The sequence below is a fragment of the Mauremys mutica genome, chromosome 18 (genome assembly GCF_020497125.1).
Source record: "Mauremys mutica isolate MM-2020 ecotype Southern chromosome 18, ASM2049712v1, whole genome shotgun sequence".
NCBI classification, from domain to species: domain Eukaryota; kingdom Metazoa; phylum Chordata; order Testudines; family Geoemydidae; genus Mauremys; species Mauremys mutica.
In genome coordinates this window covers 17,620,672-17,642,627 of record NC_059089.1, presented here as the reverse complement: position 1 = coordinate 17,642,627, position 21,956 = coordinate 17,620,672, and the positions used below count along the sequence as shown (strand labels likewise).

At 46.6% G+C, this 21,956-nt stretch overlaps 1 protein-coding gene and 1 long non-coding RNA gene across 2 annotated transcripts in view; one reads left to right on the top strand and one right to left on the bottom strand.

Annotated features, from left to right (window-relative positions):
- Positions 1-21,956, bottom strand: part of PRRX2 (paired related homeobox 2) — a 67,824-nt gene that overhangs the window by 36,225 nt on the left and 9,643 nt on the right. The window lies entirely within an intron of this gene.
- LOC123352269 lies at positions 3,603-12,859 on the top strand. Its single transcript, XR_006574130.1, has 3 exons — positions 3,603-3,730; positions 9,109-9,191; positions 11,956-12,859. It is a non-coding gene; the product is annotated as an uncharacterized LOC123352269 (long non-coding RNA).

Genomic DNA, 21,956 nt, shown 5'->3' with positions numbered 1-21,956 from the left:
AGCCTTCAGCACTGTGCAGGATTCGGCCCCGAGGGTTGTAACTTCGTAAACCTGTCGAATGCAGCATTATGGGCCTGAGTCTGCAGAAGCGTTGTGTATGTGAACTGGATTGTGTTTGTCAGGGCTATTTGTGTGAGTAAGGACTGGCGGGACTAGGCCCCAGATCTGTAAATGAGCTGCTTTTTCTAAAAACAAACAAATAAAATGACAATGGCAAAAAGCTTGTCAAAAAATGGTCACTAAATGGACCGCATTTAGTGGTTATTTGCTTCATTAAAAGGACATTGTCTGGTAGTTGAATTTCAACATTGGTTTTACATTTTATAAGTCCCCTAAAACTCATATAAATGGTTCAGTGTCTTTCCATTTAAATGGATAGTTATTTTTTTAATTAAAAAATTTCCCTGCAGTATTTACAATCCCAAAATGTGGACATGAGCTAACCCATAAAGAACCAGAAACAAAATAACTAGAAACCAAGGTGAAACTGACTATGTGAATGAAGTGCAGAAAATTCAAACAAAGAACATAAATGGCAACAAATATATTGTTAGCTGTGTTATTCCCAAGATCTGAGAGAGACAATATGTTATCTAATTCCTGTATTTTTAATAATGAGGTGTTATTAAAAAGGCTTGTAAGGAAAGTTGGTGCACTTAATATGGTTTAATTGCCTATTTAAAATCAATGCTCAAGTCATTTTAAACTAATGTATAACACATGATGCCTACATGTTGCTTATTGACATTTAATGGACTAAAATCTATTAGGACTCTTTGCAAACCCCAGCCATAAATTCACAACTCTACAGTTATGAACCCAAGGCTATTTTTTATTTTTGTATCGTGAGTTGTAGGTGTATTTTGCAGCTGCTCTGGAGAGTAGGGTGTGTTTTTAAACAGAAGGAACTATAAAAAGAGAATTGGAAGATGTGTTCCTCCACCTTTTGCAGATTTAATACCAGTTAAAACACCTTAAAAGCTTACAGTTGATTTGTTGAGCAATCTGGTTGCTAAATAAACAGGAAAATAAAAGCAAAATGGAAGCAACCCAATGCAGCTCCTTCTCTCTACCTAGATGGAGAGGCCATCACGCATTCCAAGAGCCTCCCAAGTTTTGTTTAAAGAACTACAAAGATCCTTAGCTTGCAAAGAACTAAGTAACAAAGCAGTTAAGGATCAGACTACTTCCTAGTGAACCTAGTGTGTTATAAACGATCTACCTTTACTCGCTTGGTCCCTGATTTTTTTAAATTATTGCAAGTAATTAAAACAGCCCCTCTGCCTCTCTCTGGAGCAGTTGCTTATTAAACCAAGTCATCACTTGCAATTAAAGCTCTCGTGGTTTATTTTTTCCCCCCTTTTATTTCTTTGGGAGGGAAAAAACTGAGCCCAAGAGCCAGATATTGAAAATAGTCCGCTGAGTTCTGCAAACAGGCTGACCACAACTGCAGTTTGCACGACAAATAAAAGGGTGGAGGTAGGGGAGGGACACTTCCGGAGCAGGTCTGCGGGACCAGGTGTTCCATCTCGGGCAAGGAAAACGGGGTCCCGCCCGCCAGGGTGATGAGGCGGGAGTGGGATGAGAGCCAAGCCGTTTGCAGCCTCCCAAGCAGGTGGGTTGGTTTTGCTCTCCGGGGAGCTGGGCTCAGCACAGCTGGGCACCTCGCCTTTGTTTTGCAGGGTGCACGTGGAAAAGGCGCGCGCCGCTGTGTGGACGGGTCAGCTGTGCAGCCTGAGTCCCGCGCGTAGCAAACCCCACGCGCCCCGCCTTGTTCCCGGGGCAGGACGCCTGCCCCAGGTCACGGGTGACAGGAGGAGTCCTGGAGCCTGGGCTTGCGGACGCTGGGGGACCGAGGAGAGTTGCTGAGGGCCCGGGGAGCAGTGAGCTGAGCAATGCCCAGCAGGGCTCGGGTTAGGGAAGGCGGCGCCTGCAGCAGGACCCCCTATTGCAACGCCGTGCACGGCGCGGCAGAGCGGAGAGGAGCCCCCTGGCCGGGCTGCGCGCGCGGTGCTTTGATAGCCCACTAGCCAGGCAGGCTCGGTGCAGCCTGGCCAGGAGCCGGCTGGCTCGCTAGGGCAATGCAATGGCTCGCATCTCGCATGCGTCCCCCTCCCCGTGCCCCCGGCAGCTCCTCGTTTGCCGGGAGGGTTGCGCGTCCTCTGGCTGCAGCCCCGCGCCATGTGCTCGCCGGAGCAATCCCCTGGCTCCCCTGCCATGTGCGCGCCAGTTTCCTTGCGTGTGAGGGCTGCAGCCTCTCGGATTCAGTGGCTGGAAGGGATGGCGCCTCTCCACATCTGGTTCAATGTGAGAGCCTGGCGCCTGGCTTAGCCACAGACTTCACTCGGAGACACACTGCCTTTAATAGACTCATGCAATTCTTCCTGATCTGTCACTGCAGCCGCAGCTGAAAAGCTGCTTTATGAGCTGCGCTCCGAAGGGGGGGGGGGCGGGCTGGGATTTCTGCAGGACCGGCACCAGGCTCTGCTCTCTCGGGGGGGCTGGCAAAGGGCGTTATCGCCCAGGTCCCGCCGTCTCCAGGGAAATGGGAGCCCCACACTGCGTACCAGAAGGGAGGAGAACTATTGCCCAGGTCCGGGGATTGACTTCAGGACAGACTCTGCACGCCCCGGGGATCAGCAGCCCTTGGCAACGTGGGTTTCTGCTCCAGCGGTTCAGACACGCGTCCACACGCAAGACACTTCCCCAGAGCAGGGCGCCTCCAACTGATTAATTTCCTGCTGAATTAACACCTGGCCCTGCAGAGAGCGAGCTGCGTTTGGCAGGCACACCCTGGCCTATGTAGGACTCACTGCTCCAAATTCAGCTGTTGTGTTAAACCCCCCTCTCTGCTGCACAGCGTGTACTGTAGTGTCTTAACTGGGGGGGCTGCAAACGGTCAGTCTCTGCTCCCACACCATAGTGATTACTTCTGTGTTAAGTGCCTGCCAGGCACTCGGAGGGGATGGGAGAGAGGGGGAGGGGGTGCATAAGGCCCTAGACAGTTTAAATACCTAGACAGATTGATTTGTGGCTTGTCCACCCCTAGCCTTTATTGTAGCTGCAAGTTCCCCATTTAATAACTGAGCTAATACATTGCATCTCACCTGAAAAAAACCTTCAGAGCCTGCCTTTGCAACTCTCTCCCCTCCAGAGTGAGAGGGGTGTGAATCAAAGAGGTGCCTGTCTCCTCCTGCTCCTTGCCCTGGACTTTCTCTGAGGAATGGGAGAGACTGTGGAAATTCAGCTCATTTAACGTTTGGGAGTGTTCAGTTGGGGCTCAGCCCATGGCAAAGCTAAAATCTAGGTTTGAACTCCACAAAGTTTGGAGAGAAGAGAGTCTGCGGAGCTGAATCCAGGGGTTTGGTCTGGGTGCTTCTTTCATTTCTATAAAGTTCAGCCACCAGGTGACCCTAAGGCCCAGCATCCCAACTTCTCTAGCGGGCCACAGCCATGGGCTAAAGTTTGAAGATCAAAATCTGCAAAGCTGTTTCTCTAAAGAAGTCCCAGACTATTACCAATAATATAAAGTAAGACTTCAAAGGTGCAAATATGCTTGTGAGAGAGCAATATATTTAATATTTATATATTCATTTCCTTCACAGACTTGCCCAGTACGGCGTTCAAGATTTGGTGTTTGATGGTACTTAGATGAGTATCAGGGACGTGTTTTGTGAATGTCTGTGATACTACCAGGGAAACAAGGAATCCCGAGTTAATATCTTAGCAGGTAAGTGAAAGCAGAACTGATTTTTCCCCCCTCCCCCAAAGTTTAAAATATATTTATTTTCTATAAACGTGTTCTTTCGTGAAGGTAATGTGTAGAGCGTTAGTACCGATAAAAACATCATGAACGTTATATCTAGGGTCCTAGTAGTTAGGGATGGAAAGATGTATTGGGTTCTCAGGTCCACTACTCCAAGGACTGGAGGTGAAAAAAGGGACATGCCAGTCATATTACACTTGTAACAAGTAAGGAAGAAGGGGCTTCTGGGAAAGGACATTTCCCCTTCTTGTTCACTTACAAGACTAACATCAGATCTGAAGAGCTGTTTAAGTGCCCCTGAAATATACCACTTTTCACTTTGCTGCATGGAAGTAAGTGTGTGATGTACCTTGGATTAGGTAAACAATTAGACATTTATGCCATTCCAAAGCTCCACAGAACTTATTTCCATGTGTCTCATCTTTTTCTTACACCCAAGTATCTTCCAATGCTCTAGGAATATATTTCCCCCTATTTTTTCCTCTTAAAGAAATCCAGCTTGAAGCTCATAGAAGTCACAACACACTCCTCTTATAGGCCAGGACTTAAAGCCTCACTCTCTGGGTCTAATTGCTGGATATAAACCTCAGGTCTCTACTTAAGATAGTGCCCTTGGAAGTTCTTATGAGCTAAGTGACTTTATAGTGGTTAAGCATTGACTGGAGCAAGGAAACCTGCAAAGAACTAGTCACAACACCCCTAAGAGGGGAAGAGGGATGAAGAACAAAGAGGTAGAGTTCACCTCATGGCTCCTCCTTTCTGATCTCTGCCCCATAATTATTGCTCTGGTGGCAAATGTTTTGCATGATGGAGGGTTGGATGATTATACTGTGTAAAGTTTGAGAAGACAATCTTTTCCCTCCCTTATGGAGTGAAATAACTGAATTTTTTTAATATGAAGATGCACTGTGATCAGTGAACATTAAAAGCCGCTGTATAATCAGACTTCTTATCTAGTAGGGCCTTATTTTACATAATAAATTATAGCCAGCCAACACAAGTCCCCTACCAGACAACATCAGATGCACTGAACTGGGGATTCTGTTACTAATATGGTTTCTTCAAAAGTTTAGGACCAAGATTTTTAAAAGTAACTAGTGATTTTTGGGGCCCCGATTTAAGACATGTTAAAATGTCCTGGTTTTTAAAGGGTGGGTGCTTGGCACCTTTTGATGATCAGGACCCTTTAAGGTGTCCAATTTGTGCCTCCAAACTCACTAATCACTTTTGGAAAACCAGGGCTACACTGCCTCTAAACCAGAGCTTTCGATTTCTCGGTCTAGGAATAAAGCTATAAATTGTCCTAACTGATTCTCATACAAAGTAAGTCTCTAGCATAAACGTCTTCCCATCAGTTTCCACTGGAACCCCTTCCATTCTACTTTAAAAAGAAATCTCTTGTAGTTATAACTAAGGCTACTGATAAATTATCCTCTTGTCTTGGCTTTGTAATTTATCTCCATTTCCCCCACACCTCCTTTCCGTACTGCAGCCAGGAACAATATCAGTCTCCAAAACAGAAACTTGGGTCTAAAGAGCAGCAAAACCACAATCACTAGGCTGCAGAATGGACCAGCTTAGCCAGAGGGAAACTTGAAAGGAAGCAAACATTAGTTCACGGGCGTTCGGAGCTAAGATGTCTATATAGGGGAGGGAGTAAGAGGAAGTGTGTTCTCTTCCCCCACTGCCCATTCAACAGAACCGATCACCTCTCTGTAGAATGCACAGCCTGTCATATTGCCCATCCCAAAGACAAACTGTTGACTTTAAGTATTTGGGATGCCTTTAGCCTGTTTCTGTCCTGCCCTGAATGATGCAGTTCCCTGCCTTATTTCGCCTTCCTGGTTAACTTGTTCCATCTGTGGGCTGCGTTATTGGAGTTTATGCTGCAGGCTGTTAAACTCCACAGGGGAGGGGGAGTGCTGGCCCTTGTAAGTCCAAACATTGCCTGTGTAAACCAGTCTGGGGGCTTAACCACAGGAAGTTAACTAAACCCAGTTCCACTTCAAACCTAGCCCTTTCAACTCAATTATTTACAGCTTTCAAGGCTGGTGAAGGACTACTACAGTACACCAAGTTTAAGGGTGCATTGTAGTGTGTAGATGGTACAAAGGCATACAATATTGGCTGGAGTTTAGAACTGTAATGGGAAATCATTGCCCAGGGAGGGTTTTAATCACTGCCCCTAGGAAACCATTATGTCAATGCAGTTGGCAATAGTATTTTGTGCTTCAACACAATGGGGCAGATTCGGATTAAGTGTGACCCAGGAATAAAGCCCCTGCAGTCAGTGTTGTTACTCTGGGTTTGCACTGGTGTTACCTTAGCAGAGCAAGGGCAGCTTGCAGAAGACCAGGTATCTCAGTCCTGACACGCAGCTATTCTGTTCTTAAGATACTGTCGACCATGTAAAAGTATGGAGATCTGGGGATGTCAAACCTGTGCCACTGAGTACTAGATTCAGATCAGTTTCCATTTACTTGTGACCTCAAGGACCAGTCCAGTCAGTCTCCAGGAGATAAATGTTAGGATTTAATCAGCTGCCCCACTTAAATCCTCGAATATTTGTTGTTAAAACTTTGAAGGACCTGGCTTCAGTTTCATTTGCTAGACATTCGTCTTAGCAGGCAATGCCAGCTCTTCATAGCTAGTAGCAGTTTATGGAAAGCTGTTCAGTAAAGCTTGTTTATATATAATAATAATTATTTATAGAGTGCTTATCTACCAAAGTCTAAATGCTTGACAAAAAGTAGAGTAAAGGATTACAAAATAAATCCAAATAGAATCAATGTACAGCGATAGGATCGATTAATATATAATGTACAATTCATATTTATGTGCATGGATTTATCCACACGTGGAATATGCACACCCTAAAGGTATGCATGCAGGTGTGGGACACTCCCCAGGATCAAACTATATGTACGTTGTCTACACAGAAATGTGTGTGAACACTCCTAGCCCCAAACAGACACATGGAGGTCTGTGCCACTGCTTGCATCCGAAGAAGTGGGTATTCACCCACGAAAGCTCATGCTGCAAAACGTCTGTTAGTCTATAAGGTGCCACAGGATTCTTTGCTGCTTCTACAGAACCAGACTAACACGGCTACCCCTCTGATACTGTGATACTCCAGTACAGAAGCTAGAAAAGGAGTCTTTCTAGTGAGCGCTCTGTGAGAAGGAAAAGGTATTGAATAGAAGTTTTACTTCCTTCTGAAGTTTAGGGCTAGGATTAGGTGGTGAAATGCATTTGATCATGTTTTTAGGGCACTAACGGAGGGCTGGAGGACCCTTCCCTTACACACAGCCCCCTTCCCGCTCCAGATCGCTTTAGCATTTATGGAATAACACAACGCCTGTCAATATCACTCAGGGAAGATTTCGAACCACGATTAAATCATTTCAACAACTGGCGTTCCGGAGACACACGCCCCGTCTCCCTGAAACTGCTGATTCGGTGCAATTCGCCCCTCTGGGCTGCCGAGGGTTTAAATTTCACACTTTCCCCGTGAATCAGACCCGCTCGCCCCACGAACAGCGCCGGGGAAGATCGACACGATCCTCCACTGAGCCGCTCGCGTTTCCTTTTGGGCCCCGCGAGGTTTGGGAGGGGTGATTGATCCAACCCTCACTCCCCAAAAAGTGATTTAAAATTTAAATGTGAGCTGAGGGTCGCTCTGTAGGAATCCTGCCCACCCGGCTCGGCCTGTCACTCCGCTCTCAGTCCCGTTCACACGGCGGTGGAAGGGGCGATGGCAACGTGCCGCTAATTAGCACTAATGAAGGGCGGGGCTGGCTGGGGGAGCCTTTGCACCACTAGGGCGCCGGGGCCGCTCGCGGAGCAGCCAGCCGGGTACCCCCGAGCCCCGCTCCTGGGGATGCTGCGGAGCCCGGACCGCGGACCGGGGTTCACCTGCCCCGGGGACCCGCCGCGGGAGCAGCGTTAGGAGATCAGAGCGGTGTCTGCCCCGAGACGCCGTCCTGGGAGATCGGCGGGGATGGGGGGGTCTCTCCTCCCCGGGGCTCCCTCGACCCCTCCCGCCAATACACCTGCAGCCCCTCCAGACCTCGCCCCCTCTTGCCCCGCTCCCAGCTGGGTGATTGGCCAAATCATTCCTGCGCCGGGGGCCGGGGGGGGGAGCTCACGCCCGGGCTGAGTGCGGGGCAGGGGGGTGCAATATACACAAAGCAAAGGAGGGGGAGGATGATGCGTCACGAGGAAAAAAAATATTGTCTGCGGGGCAAACGCCGCGAAATCTGAGCAGTAAAAGGACACGGGCTGAACTCGTGGGGGTCTCTTTAGGGCAGCGGGGCGATTTACTATCTGCCCTGAAAGGTTTCATTGCAAGAAATAACCTGGTCAGAGAGACACATGTGCTAAGAGAACTTTTATTTTCACTATAGCAAGAATGAATTTGTCTCTAGGAAGAGTCTGGGGAGAGGGGTAGGGGTGAGACAGAGAAACCAGTCTCCAGAAAAATCTCCAGTTAAAACAGCTTCCTGCCTGATAGACTGGGCGGGGGGGGGGGGGGGGGGGGGGGGCACCAACCCATTTGGTCCTGTTTTCTTTTTGACACTAACTTCCCTCCCCCCCCCTTCACGAGCTTGGGTTTTCCAGCAAATTTTTGTTTGTCTCATTTAAACAAACAGAAAACCTTGGATCCCTTTTTAGCTTAAAATAAACCGAACTGATTACTGTAGGGAAATACCGCTCTTGATTTTTAAGCCCTTTGGAATAGCCACCCTCAAAACATTCACAGGGAGCTTATCTCGGAAGCATCAAGGATGCTGATTCTAGCGCCCAGTCCTATTCGTGGCCCCTTCGCTGATAAACCAGCCCATACACTGCAAAACACCTGAGCCCATTCCTCTTTCCAACACCATGACATTAAGGGGCACAACAAGAAGAGAGCAGCGTGTGTGTCTGTTCCTGCCCAGCGATTCGTGTGGGTGCCACACAGCTCATATGTCTGAGAATCAAACTCTCTAAATACCACTAGGGCAGCAAACGCCCTTTCAGCTCCACGTACGTATAAGATACACAGGTCCAGCTAGATTTTCGTTACAAGCCACATCTGCACTAATGAGGCTGAACAGTAGGGTAGGTTATATTTATTTATTTATTTGTTATTGGAGCCAGATCTGCTTTGGTTGAAAACATTTTGGTTCTGGAATTCTATAGAGGGGGAATTTATTAAGACTCAAGTGAAAAGAAATGATTCCCTTTATCTTGTATTATTGGTGTGTGTGTGTTTTGTTAAAGCATCTCCCTTCCCAATCATTGTCCCTGATTAAAAAAAACAAATATTTCCATCAGCCTAGGTATTTGTGTGTTTCTAGATACAAAAATGCTGTCCCATCTCTGCTGCATACTGGCGAGGGTGAAAGCCGAGACATCGACGCACAAATATACACCTGAAGTTGTGAGTTTTGTATATAAGTTGTATATTTAGCCTGTCTACAAAATAACAGCAACAACCAATCTGGCTCCCAAAGCAGCTGGGTAGATGTGAGACCTTGAATGACAAATAAAAGAAAATATGGTGGAGGAGAAGCAGGAATTTCCATCCGCCATGCAGTAGAGAAAAAAACATGGAAACTTTTTTCTCGTTTATTTTTCCCAGAACAAAACTTGCTCTCTTCCCTCCAGAACCTTGGAAACTAGGAAGCCAATGAGCCAGAGGAATTAATATTTCTTGCTTCCTTCTCCTTCCATTTGTCTGTTTATAAAGCACTTTCTCTTTCTCTATGGCTGTGCAATTGACAACTAAAATACGATCAATGCGTGATCGTAGCTTTAATCCGCGGAAATCTGTTTTCTATCAGCCCCCTCTGTGTGTTTTACAGTCACATTACAGCGAGAGAGAGAGAGAGAGAGACGGTCCCATATTGACCCCAGCTTCAGACCTTCTGAATATGGCCTAATGCGCAGAGTATTGACGTCAGTGGAAATCTTTCCATTGACTTCAGTAGGTTTTGGATCGGGCCCCAGTTGAGCAAAGTTTGCAGCACACTCTCTTACCAAGAAACCCCGTAACCGTGCCTTATGGCTTTGTTCTTATAGACCAGGCTCTGTTTTCCCTGGCTCCTGGGTTCAGTGCCATTTCCCCTCTCCTCAGCTTGCAGGAGGTTTGCGGAGAATCAAAGGTCTGGTTTTCGGGCAGTGTAGGATTTGCATGGTTTCTACAGCCAGCGGAGGGAAGAGGAGTATTCCCCCCGTGCTGTAAAATGAATATGGCCAGGGGAGGGGAAGGCAAGGAACCTCACCTGGACAATGGGATGCTGTAAATGTCAATTGTGTGACTAGGAAAGAGCCCACCAAATGCGTAGGGAGGAAGGTAGAACTGCCCCACTTAGCACTGGGCTTTTTAAAACCAGTTTTCTGACTTTATCCACCTCCTCTAGGAACACCCCATGTCTAGCCTGTGGCCATGGGCCATTTCATAACGTTTTGTACGATTATTGCACCATCATTCCAGGGGCTCCGCGTGCTGTACAAAAGGTGGGATAGTAGAGGCTGAGATTAAGGGCCCAATCCAAAGGCCATTGAAGCCAGTGGGAGTTTTCCCAGGGACTTCGATAACTTTTAGATCAGGCCACAACAGGCCTGGTCTACACACAGAGTTGCACCAGTTTAACTAAAGGCCTGATTTAAAATCCAATGAAACCAGTGCAGCTTTGCTGATGGGACACTCTTCAATGGATTTAAACCTGGCTTAGCTTGCACCAGGACATTTCCAGGCACAAAGTAAACCAGTGTACCCAGTTTTAAGCTGATCTAAGTGTGTCCACACAGAGGTTTGCACCAGTTTAATTAAATATTTTTAAAACCGATTTAAGTTAAAGGGATGCAACTTTGCATAGAGAAATCCTAAGCGAATTGCCCCAGTCAGTGAGAAAAGAACCTTCCCTCTCCAGGCTCCCAGCCCTCTGTTCTAACCAGTAGACCACACTGTCTCATCCAGTGGTCTATGCCACTGCTGTTTTAGAACATCCTGGACTCCTTGGAACTGAGTCCCTGCAGGGCTGGCTCAGCTAAATTAAGTATGCAGCGAACTGCATCGGGGTCTTTTGGATGAGACACAGAACATGTAGGACTTGTCTGCTCCACTTGCCTTAATATTTGTTCAAGGAGAGCTCCATCTCTCTGCAGAGGTGTTGTGCGCGATGGGTACCCATGGAAGGCAGCTCCCCATCCCTTTGAGTTTAAAATGGTTAGCATTTAATGACACATTGCTTTTCATTGTTGCATAATGTGGATCGGGTCCATTTGGTATATAAAGAAAGAATGCTATGAATTCAGTGGAGTTGCATTGGTCTGTAAGCAAGGGCAGAAATGGCCTCCTCTGGCTCCAGGAGCATATGCTGGAAAGGTTGTTGTGCATCTTCACGTTGCTTTTTACAATATTGATTTGGGGCTGTCTGCTCCCCCAGTGAGGCACAGCGTGGATGGGAGGATAGAGAGTACGCTAGGGATGTGGCTGTATCATGCTTGTGGGGGGAAGTTACACTTCCTGGGGTGATGCCCACCCAAGTCTCAAACAATTCTATGCAGCTGAACCTTGGGGTGGGAATAATGCAATGTGGAACGCTCTGGGGGGAGGGAGAGGAGGCTTTCCCTATAATCTTTTAACTCGGATGGAGTTGGATTTTTACCCGCTGCTGAAAATTAGCTCACAGGCACCACGACTCATTAGTTTCCCTGAAAGGTTTTGGGAGAGAGGAGGTGCCAACAGGCAAAAGACAAGCTTGATTAATTGGCAGATCTTAGTAAATACTGATTGATTAATGTTTGCCCAATGCCTCGAAAACCTGAGAGAAGTGCTGCTGTTGTTAAAGGAAGTTATGCAGCATGCCATCTGTATAAAAGAATGTGAATTAATGGGTAAAAAGGGTTGAGAGTTACCAGAAATAACTTGCAATCATCCAGCAATGCATCTCAATGGCTGAAGAGGCATCCAGGAGCCACCTCCATCCAGTGAGGATAGCACTGACTTACAATGCCCTGCCTCTGTGCCAGCAAGAGGCAAGTGAGATTGAACACAATCCTAAACCTGTTTTCCAACATGGATTTTGGCTCTGCACTTGTTTTTCCCACTACTCCATGAAGTTTGCATCCAACTGCTTTGCACATGGCTTCGGTGCCATGTTCTCAGTGCTTATTATTCGTGTATTTTTTGCCAGCAGATTTTGGCTCCTTCAAGACTTATTCCTGTGAAGGGGTATCGTATGGCCCTCAGTATTGTTATGGACCCTTAACGCACGTTTTAACCACCAGCACTGGCTGCAGCGGCCTTACAAGGACTGAAACAAAGTAGACTGATCTAACACATGCTCCTGGTTCACATTTCTCAACGGACGTGGGAGAAGATTCCCTTCTAATGCCTCATACCATTTCTGGCATTTGTTTCTCTTCCCTCCGTGCAAAACGAAAGGGGGTCAGACCTAAAAATATTAGAATGATCCTTGAAAGGTTTGTCTGAAGCTTGACAGTTATAATGGCTCCAGAAGGAATCGGTTCAGACATGAGATCCTGTGCCAAGGGGTCTCCAACTGATGCCATGTTTGGGAGAGAAAAGGGGAGATAGATAACATAAACTCCAACATCTATGATCTGAAACATCTTGTTATATGTCACCGGATCATACGTTCAACCACAAAAAAACGATTAATGACATTGCAAATGCCCTCAATTGTCTGAAACCTCAATTATCCACGTCTAGCTATTCTCCGTCAGGTCATTTGGGGAACTGAGATTGCATTACGTATATAATATATGTGGTTCAAGCCAGTGCAATTTCTTGGATGTTGCTCCATCATTAATTCCCCCTTTAATGTCCCTGAGTATTGGGCAGAACATGTAGGAGCATCATGCCCTGTTTTTAGAGACCAAAGTGTTGCAACTGGGTGATGTTAGTCTTGCCTATGCTGGGTTAATTTTTTTTGCACTAGTTTAGTTGCATGGACTTTTGGAGTTTGACTCTAAGTCCTAGAATTCCCCGGCTTTCACTGTGTATCCCACCACGTACAACGAGAAAAATCCCAGAAAGCACACAGCTCAGTAGTGAAGCAAAGGACCATGTTAGTGAGTACCAAGGCCCTGTTGTGTGTCTGCAATCTACAGACCGAAACAGGACACCATTGTCCATGTGAACGCTATTACTGTGGCTTATGCACTGCACACCGGTTAGGGCGTAGTAAACACTGTGCACAGACAAGCTGCACGGCGGCACACGCTGGCTGTGCATGCACTACCGTGGCGGATGCTGTCCCAGGCACCAGCATGGCTTTTCTCCGCTTAAGGTGTAAGACCCACTGGCACAGCACATCTACACTAGATCAATGTAGTTACGGGGGTGCAGCAAAATCAAGGGTAGGCAAATCCTTAGTATAAGCTTTAACCTATTCTATTCTGTCTAGGATCTTACACCAGACCCATCATCAGGGCTGATTCTAGGGTCCCATTATTGGGCGGAGGGGCAAGTGGGCATTTTGGGGCTCCTGGATGATGCTGTTTAAAAACAACCAACTTTCCAGGAGTCCAGGGGCCGGTGAGACCCCTGGAAAAGCTTCGATTTTAAGATTTTGAAAAAGTAAAATTTGGCTGCTGTCAGGATTTTGTCTTTGTCACGTCCGCTGCTTAGCACTGGATAACTTTGTACATATGTTGGGCTTTCTGACAGTAATTTGCAGCCCTTTGCAGATTATTGGGGGGGCGGCAGGGGGGCAAATGTTCCCTCTACCGCCTTGCTTCTGGGTAGCACCGGGGCTGCTCATCATAGCGTCTGAGTGCCTGAACTCGCTTAAAACTCATTTGCCTTGACTGTGTTCCGTGCACTTGACAGCATACGCGGGTCTGTGGTGACATTTATATGCACAAAGAAGAAGAGCAGGTAACTTGTGGGAAGGCCCATTCTGGCTTTTGAAGACGAGGATGTTGGTTTTCCTCCCCACACCTGGGAGATCATGTATGGTGTGTGTTTATTCTGGAGTCTGACATGAACTGTGCTGCAGAGCTCCTGATGTTAGGAGGGCCCTTGCTAACTTGTACAAATAAATCAGTTTTGTTGAGGTTAGATCTGAGATCCACAGCAAGTGCTCCCCGTACAGACAGAATGTCAGGGTCCCCTGCTTATTTTTCTACGCTAATTTCACAAGAGTGTATTTTTACGATGTTTAAAAATAACTTGTAGAACCTTTGAAGCATGCTTCTTCCACCAGGCTCCGAACCTCTAGTTCCCCTACCAAGATACCTGCTGCCAAAATATAAAATCACAGAACTAACCAACCCCATAATGTACATCACCGCTCACTCGCCGTCCTTCTCTGCATCTCATTCCCCATCTGTGCCCATCGGTTTAAACTGGAAGGCCTGGAGCCTCAAAAATATTGAGGCGCCTAACGTCCAGCGAGTTCAATGGAGTCAGGCGCTGAAGTACCTTTGTAGATCCATCGGGGCCGAAGTTCTTTAATGCAACGACCTTGTCTCCTTTTAAGCCCTGGTCCTGCAAGGAGCGGCTCGCGCGTACACAGAGCCCACTGTGCGGTTTCTTACACTTTCCTTCTTAGCATCTAGTGCTGGCTACTGCTGGAGACTGGAGAGTTGACTAGGTGGACCCTACAAGTCTAAAGAAGCCTGGCTCCCTGAGAACACTCTATAGGTTACAATACAGCAGTCTGTCCATTTTCACACTGTTATTGTGCTGATAAGTATAATGCACATCGCTGATATAGTCTCTCCTTGGGGGAAAACCACAGCCTGTAGATTAACGTGGTCTCTTCCATCTCCAGCTTTTGGGGCTAAATCAAGAGTAGGGACCGGCACCAGAACCTCTCAAATATTGGCCTCTCCCCACAATAATCTTCCTCTTCCCCTGACACACACACAGTCTGTTGGCAGCATGTGCTGCTGATGCCATTCAAGTTGGAGTCACGTGAGAGGCACCTTTGGGCCAGGGTGTGTCTCTTCCTATTTGGGGCCTGTGTCAGCAGCAGGCAGCTGTGTGCATTGCCACTGATTGCTCACGGCTGCAATGGGCCCTCTGCAACAGGATTCCTTTGGATTCTGCCTTTAATCCTTCCCTGCCAGCTACAGCGATCGGTATGCTATAGACACAGTCTCTGTGCCACGGGGCTGGAAGATTTAAGGTGCCTGATGAATCGTATTCTTTTCCCAGTGTCAGCACAAAAAGCTGTAATAACTGGCTAATGAAGTACAAGTGTTGCAACCAGATGGGGATTTTAACTCTCTCCTAACCTTGCTCAAACTGCTTTTTGTGGTCGGAAAAACTCACACTGTGGCAGGGCAGTAGAGGCAGCTTTTGCAGATTTTTCCAGCGGCACCACTCGCCCCCAGATTCTCTCCCGGTTGGGTTTGAGCTGTCACAGCTCAGCATGGCTATCCGTTTGCATTTCCTCACAAAGCGCAAGCACCACATCAAAACTAAACTTTCATTCATGTCTGTTTTTTAGGGGCGGCAGTGCTGTTGAAAAGGCCTGGACTGACAGCCTCAGACTGCAGATAATGATTATGACTTATTTGTATTATGGACATACTCAAGATCTGGGCCTCCCTGTGCTAGGTGCTGTACAGGCACATGGTAGGAGACGATCCACGCCCTGGAGAGTTAACAGCTGAAATAGACAAGACTGAGGGCAGGAGAATGGGAGCATTATTATCCCCATTGGGCAGCTGCAGTAGAAAGGGCAGTCTAGGAGACAGGGTACACAACTGGCCCTCAAGAGATCGCTGTTCAATCCCTGCCTCAATTGCAGATTTCCTCTGTGACCTTGGGGAAGTCACTTAGGCCCAGATCCTCAAAGATATTTAGATTCCTAAGTTCCACTGATTTCAATAGGAGTTAGGCGCCTAAATGCCTTTGGTGATCCGGGCCTGTGTTTCTCTGGGCCCCAGTTCCCCATCTGTACAATGGGGATAGCGGTTCCTTAGCTCAGGGGGGTGTTGGGAGGTGCTCCGAGCGGAGGGAGGGCTGCAGGAATACAAACACAGATTGGCCGAGGCACTTTCTAGCGACTGGAGTCACTTGCCAAGGGTCACACATGGCGTCTGTGGCAAAGCCAGGAGCTGAACCCAGGTCTCCTGAGTCCTTAATCATGGGGCCAGCCTTCCTCTCTACAGCATGCAGACAGATTTCCCCACCCTGTCCTCCTATCTTAAGCCTGACCTAGAGGAATCCTCCCTAGGACTGAGATAGGAGCTCAGGTTCCCTGACCTGTTTATTCCTGGGCCTCTCTGCAGAGATCACCTGCAAGGGCAACAAAGGTCGATACAGTTTTAATTGCTAATTTGCATGTGTCTGATGCACCCACACTGTACATCTAGGTGCCATGTTTGTTAGTGAGGCCAGCACCGCTTCTGTCTGGAATATGCAGCCTCTACCCCCTGAGCTCGTTCTGCTCCACTCTCCTAACTGTCGGATGTCCCCTTTATTCAACCTTGGGGGCCAAATACTGCCCTGGTCTAGAGAAAGTTTGCCCGAGTGTAAATGGGGGCAAGATCTGTCCTTGTATTTGCCGGGATCAAATAGAAACCGTGTATGATGTTTGCATGGAAGCATTGGTAAGTTCCACCCCTTAGCCATGACACGTGCATCGCCAGGTGCACATCTCTTTTACTCGGGCTGTGTGCTCTGTGCAAGGATTTGGCCCTAGATGGGCTCGCACCATCTCTTGTTTTGGGAGTGACTGTGATTCCTTTGGTGGGTGGCTGGGTCATCCTGGGGTGAGGTTAGGGATTTATCACCCGATAGGTTTTGGGTCGGCCCATTCAGAGGAAACCTGGATTTTCTGATCCCACAGTAGGAGAATTCAGTGGCAGGTGGAACTGCTGGGCTTGTGGTTCTTTGCCTTTGGTTGACACCAGCATGTCATTTCCTAGTTTTTTGGGGCTCAGCCCCCCCTTTCTTTTCCTTGCCCCCTTTTTCTCTTCTTTTCCCATTTTGCCACTGAATTTGTACATGATTGGGATACAGAGCTGCACTCTGGAAATCAGGTTGGGGAGAATGAATCGTGACACCTTCCCACTTTGCCTTGTCCTGTGCAAGAGGTGAACTGAGAGGAGAAGGGGTCAACAGGAGAGAGAGAAACTGAATTAGCCGAATCAAGATAGAAACTAGAAATGACCCTGGAAATGATAAATACAAAACTTCAATCTTGCCCAATCCAATGTCCTTTCCATCAGAACTTCCAAGGCAGGTTCTGAAGGGACAGACCTTGATGGAGGGAGGGAGCTAATCCATCATCCATGTGTCCACCAAAATACCATTCCATCATCTGACAAAGATTATAAAACTAGCCACAGACACAGCCAGCCAGGTTATACACGTGTCCTCTCCGCCTCTATAGAAACTTAAAATGAAGCCCTCTGTGGTTAGTCAATAGTAATACTAATAATTCATTTAAAAACTCATGTAGCAGCCCGTGGAGAGCCGTGGGAAACTGCAGGCCTGGAAAGATCTGACAAAACACCATTGAATCCCCAAACTCAGAATGCAACTCACCATCTGGCACTGTAACCCCCTCATTAAAGGGGCACTGTCAGGATCAAAACCAACCCTATTTATATATTTTAGAACTGCTTGAAATGTTCTCCATTTTTCCCCATTAAAAATGGCCTTTTTTCCCCAAAACGAGAGAGCTCAGTGAAAAATATTTTCAGTGAATCCCCCCCAAAATGTTTTTCCCCCCCCCACCGTTTTTTCAGTGGCAAAATGGGAAAAGAAGAGAAAAAGGGGGCAAGGAAAAGAAAGGGGGGGCTGAGCCCCAAAAAACTAGGAAATGATCTGAACCAAAATTTTTGTGACCAATTTCAAATAAATAAATTGTTTCTTTTCAAACCCCACAAAGTGAACATTATTTTGAAATTTTCTCTCTACCATTTTTGACCAATTGTAACTTATTTCCTCTTATCTGTGCTGTTTGCAGCACCTTCATCTCACTACATCTGAAAAGAGTTTTAAAAACCCAATGTATACAGCTAGTCAAAAACTTTCCACTGTTAACCTTTTAGGATGAAAAATTGAATTTTTGACTAAAATATTTTTTTTTCATGAAAAGCGTCTACTTTCTGTGGGGGGAAAAAAATCAACTTTTTGTCAATAAACCAAAAACCTGAAGGATTTTCAGTCTTTTGATGAAAAATATAATTTTTCCATGGGATCCTCCTCCCCCACCAATTTTCCGACCATCTCTATCACTGTATTTTGCCTCCTTTTTGCTGTTTACTACTTGCACTTTGCTTGAGACTGGTTGGTTTCACTTCCTGTTTGTCATCAGTGTCACTTCTTGGTTCTCCAGCTGGGACAGGGGAAAGGCCTGAAATGCCCTTGACCCAGAAAACTCCAAGGAATAAAGTGTGTTGTTTCTTCTACTTTCCTTTTTAATTTCAGGCAGAGGATATGCTTTCTGCTCCGCCACGTATCTCCTTATTCTTCCCTTTGTCTGTGCTTTCTTTCCCTGCTCCCCACCTTCTCTCTTTGGTTTCAGATTATTTATTTTCCTGCACCAGGAGATGGGCTTGTTTGGAGAAAAGCATTCAAAATGGAAGATGGGATTTTAAACCTCTGTTGGAATTGTAGGTTGTCACTTTAATTTGTAAGGGGGTTGCCGTTCCTACTTGCGGGCTAGGGGGCTCTGTAGGAAAGCAAGAGATCCCAATTAGTCTAGAGACAGCTAGCCTACAGTAAGGTGGGGTGAATTGTGTCACTCTCTTGTAGGGAGCAGCCTGCTTTGTCTCTCTCTGTTTTGGGTGTTAACACGGTGAATTCTAAGAAATAATGTTGTTGTGTTACAACCTCCCAGCAAGAGTATTTCTGTTTTTATTTAACTGTGTGTATGTGTGTCTTGAATGTTACAGAGGACGTTCTCCTTTAAAGGCTAAGTCCTGCCCAGAAGCAGGGTTGTGTCAATGAGGGGGTCTAATCGGTCTCTTAGCTCTAGAAGAGGTTTATTTAGACTTATCTAGACTGGTTAAAGACCCCATATACTGTGTCTACATATAGGTATGTGAAATATTATTGCTCTTATTGTCCTGGTTGTTGTTTATATTCGCACTAATTTACATTTAAAAAATCACTCTAGCATCACTGGTCCCAGCTGCCATCTTGTGTGTGTCTCTGTTCCTTTCTTCATTTACAGCTGCTTTACATACAACAAGAGCAAACTTTCCCATTCTGATGTCTAACTCTTATCATTTGGGGCAGAAGCCAGAACTAGCACAATGGGGTCCTGCTCCAGGACTACTGCTCCAAAGCACTATGGTAATATAAATAATAATAATGACAAACTTAGTAAATGAAGAAGGACCTGGCTTGAAATCAATCCATTCTGGTGTCCAAGACTATGAGGGGGATGAAACAGTCTTAGTAAACCACTGGGCTCTCCCATGAACTGGGGGTTGCACATGGACTAGTCCTATCTGAGAAGGCTTTCTCTAGCCATGCTGTATGAATCGTCTCTTTTTTTTCCTGGGAGCTGGGACCTCCAGGTGCCTTTGAAAATCCTGCAGAGGGCAAATGTTTCTCCTGGGTGACCACATTTAACTTTGGTGCAGCAAACCCTTGCAATGGAATACCTCAACTTACAGAAATTTCTCTAGGAACCCTGATGAAACAGATCGTTCCTAGAGGTTTGTAGCTTTAGCCAGTGAGAAACAAACCAACCAAATCAACTCTGAGGTTCACAATTTTCCCCCCATCCCCAAGAAACACCAAAAGTAACTGTACTGTTTGAAAAGGCATCAGTCAAGGCCTGCTGGCTAAAATTATCCTTCTGCTTTATCATCTTGAGAACATTAAAGGCTGTTGTTAACAGATGTTTTGCGTTAGACGTTATTTGTTAGTCTAATGAAAGGAGGTGAACAAGCTTTCAAGACCTCAAAAGTTTCTGTGTAAGGTTTTATATGAGAGATTATTGCATCGCTCTGGTAGAGAAAAGAGCTCCTTGCCAATTCACTTGGCATTTCTTCCTTTGATTTTGTTGTATTCAGTCATTTTGCATTGTAATTTTTGATCTAGTTAAATGTCCCATTTAATAAGTACTGCACAATGTGTATTCATGTGCACAGCTGAACATCAACAAATAGATGGATACTTTTGGTAGTAGTTGGAGACTGAACTGGCTAGCCGTACCTGTGTTCTAGCAAGGAAGAAAGCAAATTACCCATAAAGCAAATGCTACATGTGAAGAGGGGAGTGGTGATGGCCATGCAGATGAGAAGCAAGAGATGGTGATGGCTGTTTGCCAAGAGCCACTTGGAGGAGAAGACATTGTCATTACATGAACGTCTATGGTGGTGGCTTTGGGATGCCATTGCTGGAGAATGAAGGGGGCGTGTGGCCAAGGATGAAGATGAATTTGCTGTGCTACCTGTGGGAGGTGTAGTCCTGATATTCCAAGAACAAGGAAGAGGGGCAATGCCTGCACAGGGCTTTCTGCTGGCCAAGGGAATAACCCTTTGTGTCTCTCTGCAAGGATCTCAAAGTGCTGTTAATCCTCACAGCAGCAGATAAGGTAGGGAATATCTCTTTATGGATGGGAGGAAAACAAGACCCAGAGAGGGGAAGCTACTTGCCCAAAATCACAAAGGGGATGGGTAGCAGAGTGAGGAATAGAACCCGGGGTACTGGAAGTCACCATAGCCATTCTGGGCATTGGGCCTCCCTGATTCCTCACAGCTGTGGCCTTTCTGTATGTATAAGGGGGTGGGGCGAAAGAGTTGTCATGGAGACATGATGCAGGTCTTCGTTCAATGTGTTCGTGTTCAGGACACATGGTGAGAATGGCATTGCCACCATTAGAACCCACTGAATTATTCCATTCCAGAGACCTCACGTCCTGGAGGGGCCACAAGGGTGTTGGACTCTGGGCCTCAGGTCCTCCATGGAAATGCTCAGGGAGATTATTTCATTTTACTTTTAATGTTAATAAACTTGTTGCCACAGTCTGTGACGTCAGCCATCAAAACTTTATCTAGCAGAAGGAGCGATGGCCATAAAAAGAAATGAGACATCATGTTGAGTGCCTGTTTCAGTTTAGGATGACAATAAAAGATAAGGTTATCATGCGAACCCTCTCCTGTCATCACACTGTCTCCTCTCCATAAAGGAAAGCATCCCAGATGTGCAGTGAGGGTGAGACTGGTTGCAAAGGGAGGACATGCTAGTAGGTTCACCTGGTCTGTATTTGGATTCTGAATTCAGACATGGCTCAAGAGGCCAATCCTCAGTTTAAAGGGCCTTGACACTTACATGGTTGGATGATTTCCCCCTCCCCCCTTTTATGTTCAGCTTCTGATTAGTGAGTTTTAGCTCCCAATTTTTCCATCACCCAATTACCTAAATAGTCAGGTATGGCTGAAAGACTTCACTTCCATGCTGCTTTTCCTCAGAGAAGCTCAAATGCCTTCCCGAGGTGCGTAAATATCATTTATCCCCATTTTACTGATAGACACACTGAGGTAGGGAGAGGTGACGTTATTTGCCAAAGGTCACAGAGTGAATCAGTGGGAGAACCAGCAATAGAAACCAGGAGGCCTGATCCCAGACCTGTGGTCCAACATTAGAAAACATTAGGGCCCAATCCTGCAGACACCTACAGGGCATGATGCTTACTCCTGCATGGAGACTCGCTGACTTCAAGAGGGCTACTCGTGCTAGTAAGGACTATGCCTGCGAGTAAGCGTTTGCAGGATCAGACCCCAGTTAGCAGTTTGGACATGTGGTGCTAAAGTACGTGCAATGGGAATTAGTTAGGAAACACACTTTATGACAATAATATCAGTTCAGGAAACTAAGGGCCAAATTCTGCTCTTTGTAAATCAGGTGTAAACCTGAAGTAACTCCGCCGACGTCAATGGCGTTGCTCCAGATTGACACCAGTGTTGCAGAGATCAGAATTAGTCCCTCTGGATCAAACGTTGCCATCTCTCAGCTCCACATGGGTGCCGTTCTATACGGCACAGGGGAGGGCTAGGGAGAGAGGAATCCTTGCTCTGCAGATCCCAGCCAGCATGTGCTTCTCTCCCAACACAGAGACCCACATTGGTGGATGAGGTTTATGAGCGGATTGAGGAAATTGGCATTCCCCCTACATGTGGTCTGCGGCCCACACATCATTAGCCCCAGCTGTGGAGTTTGCTGCTACTCTTCATGGCCCTGAATCAACAAGGC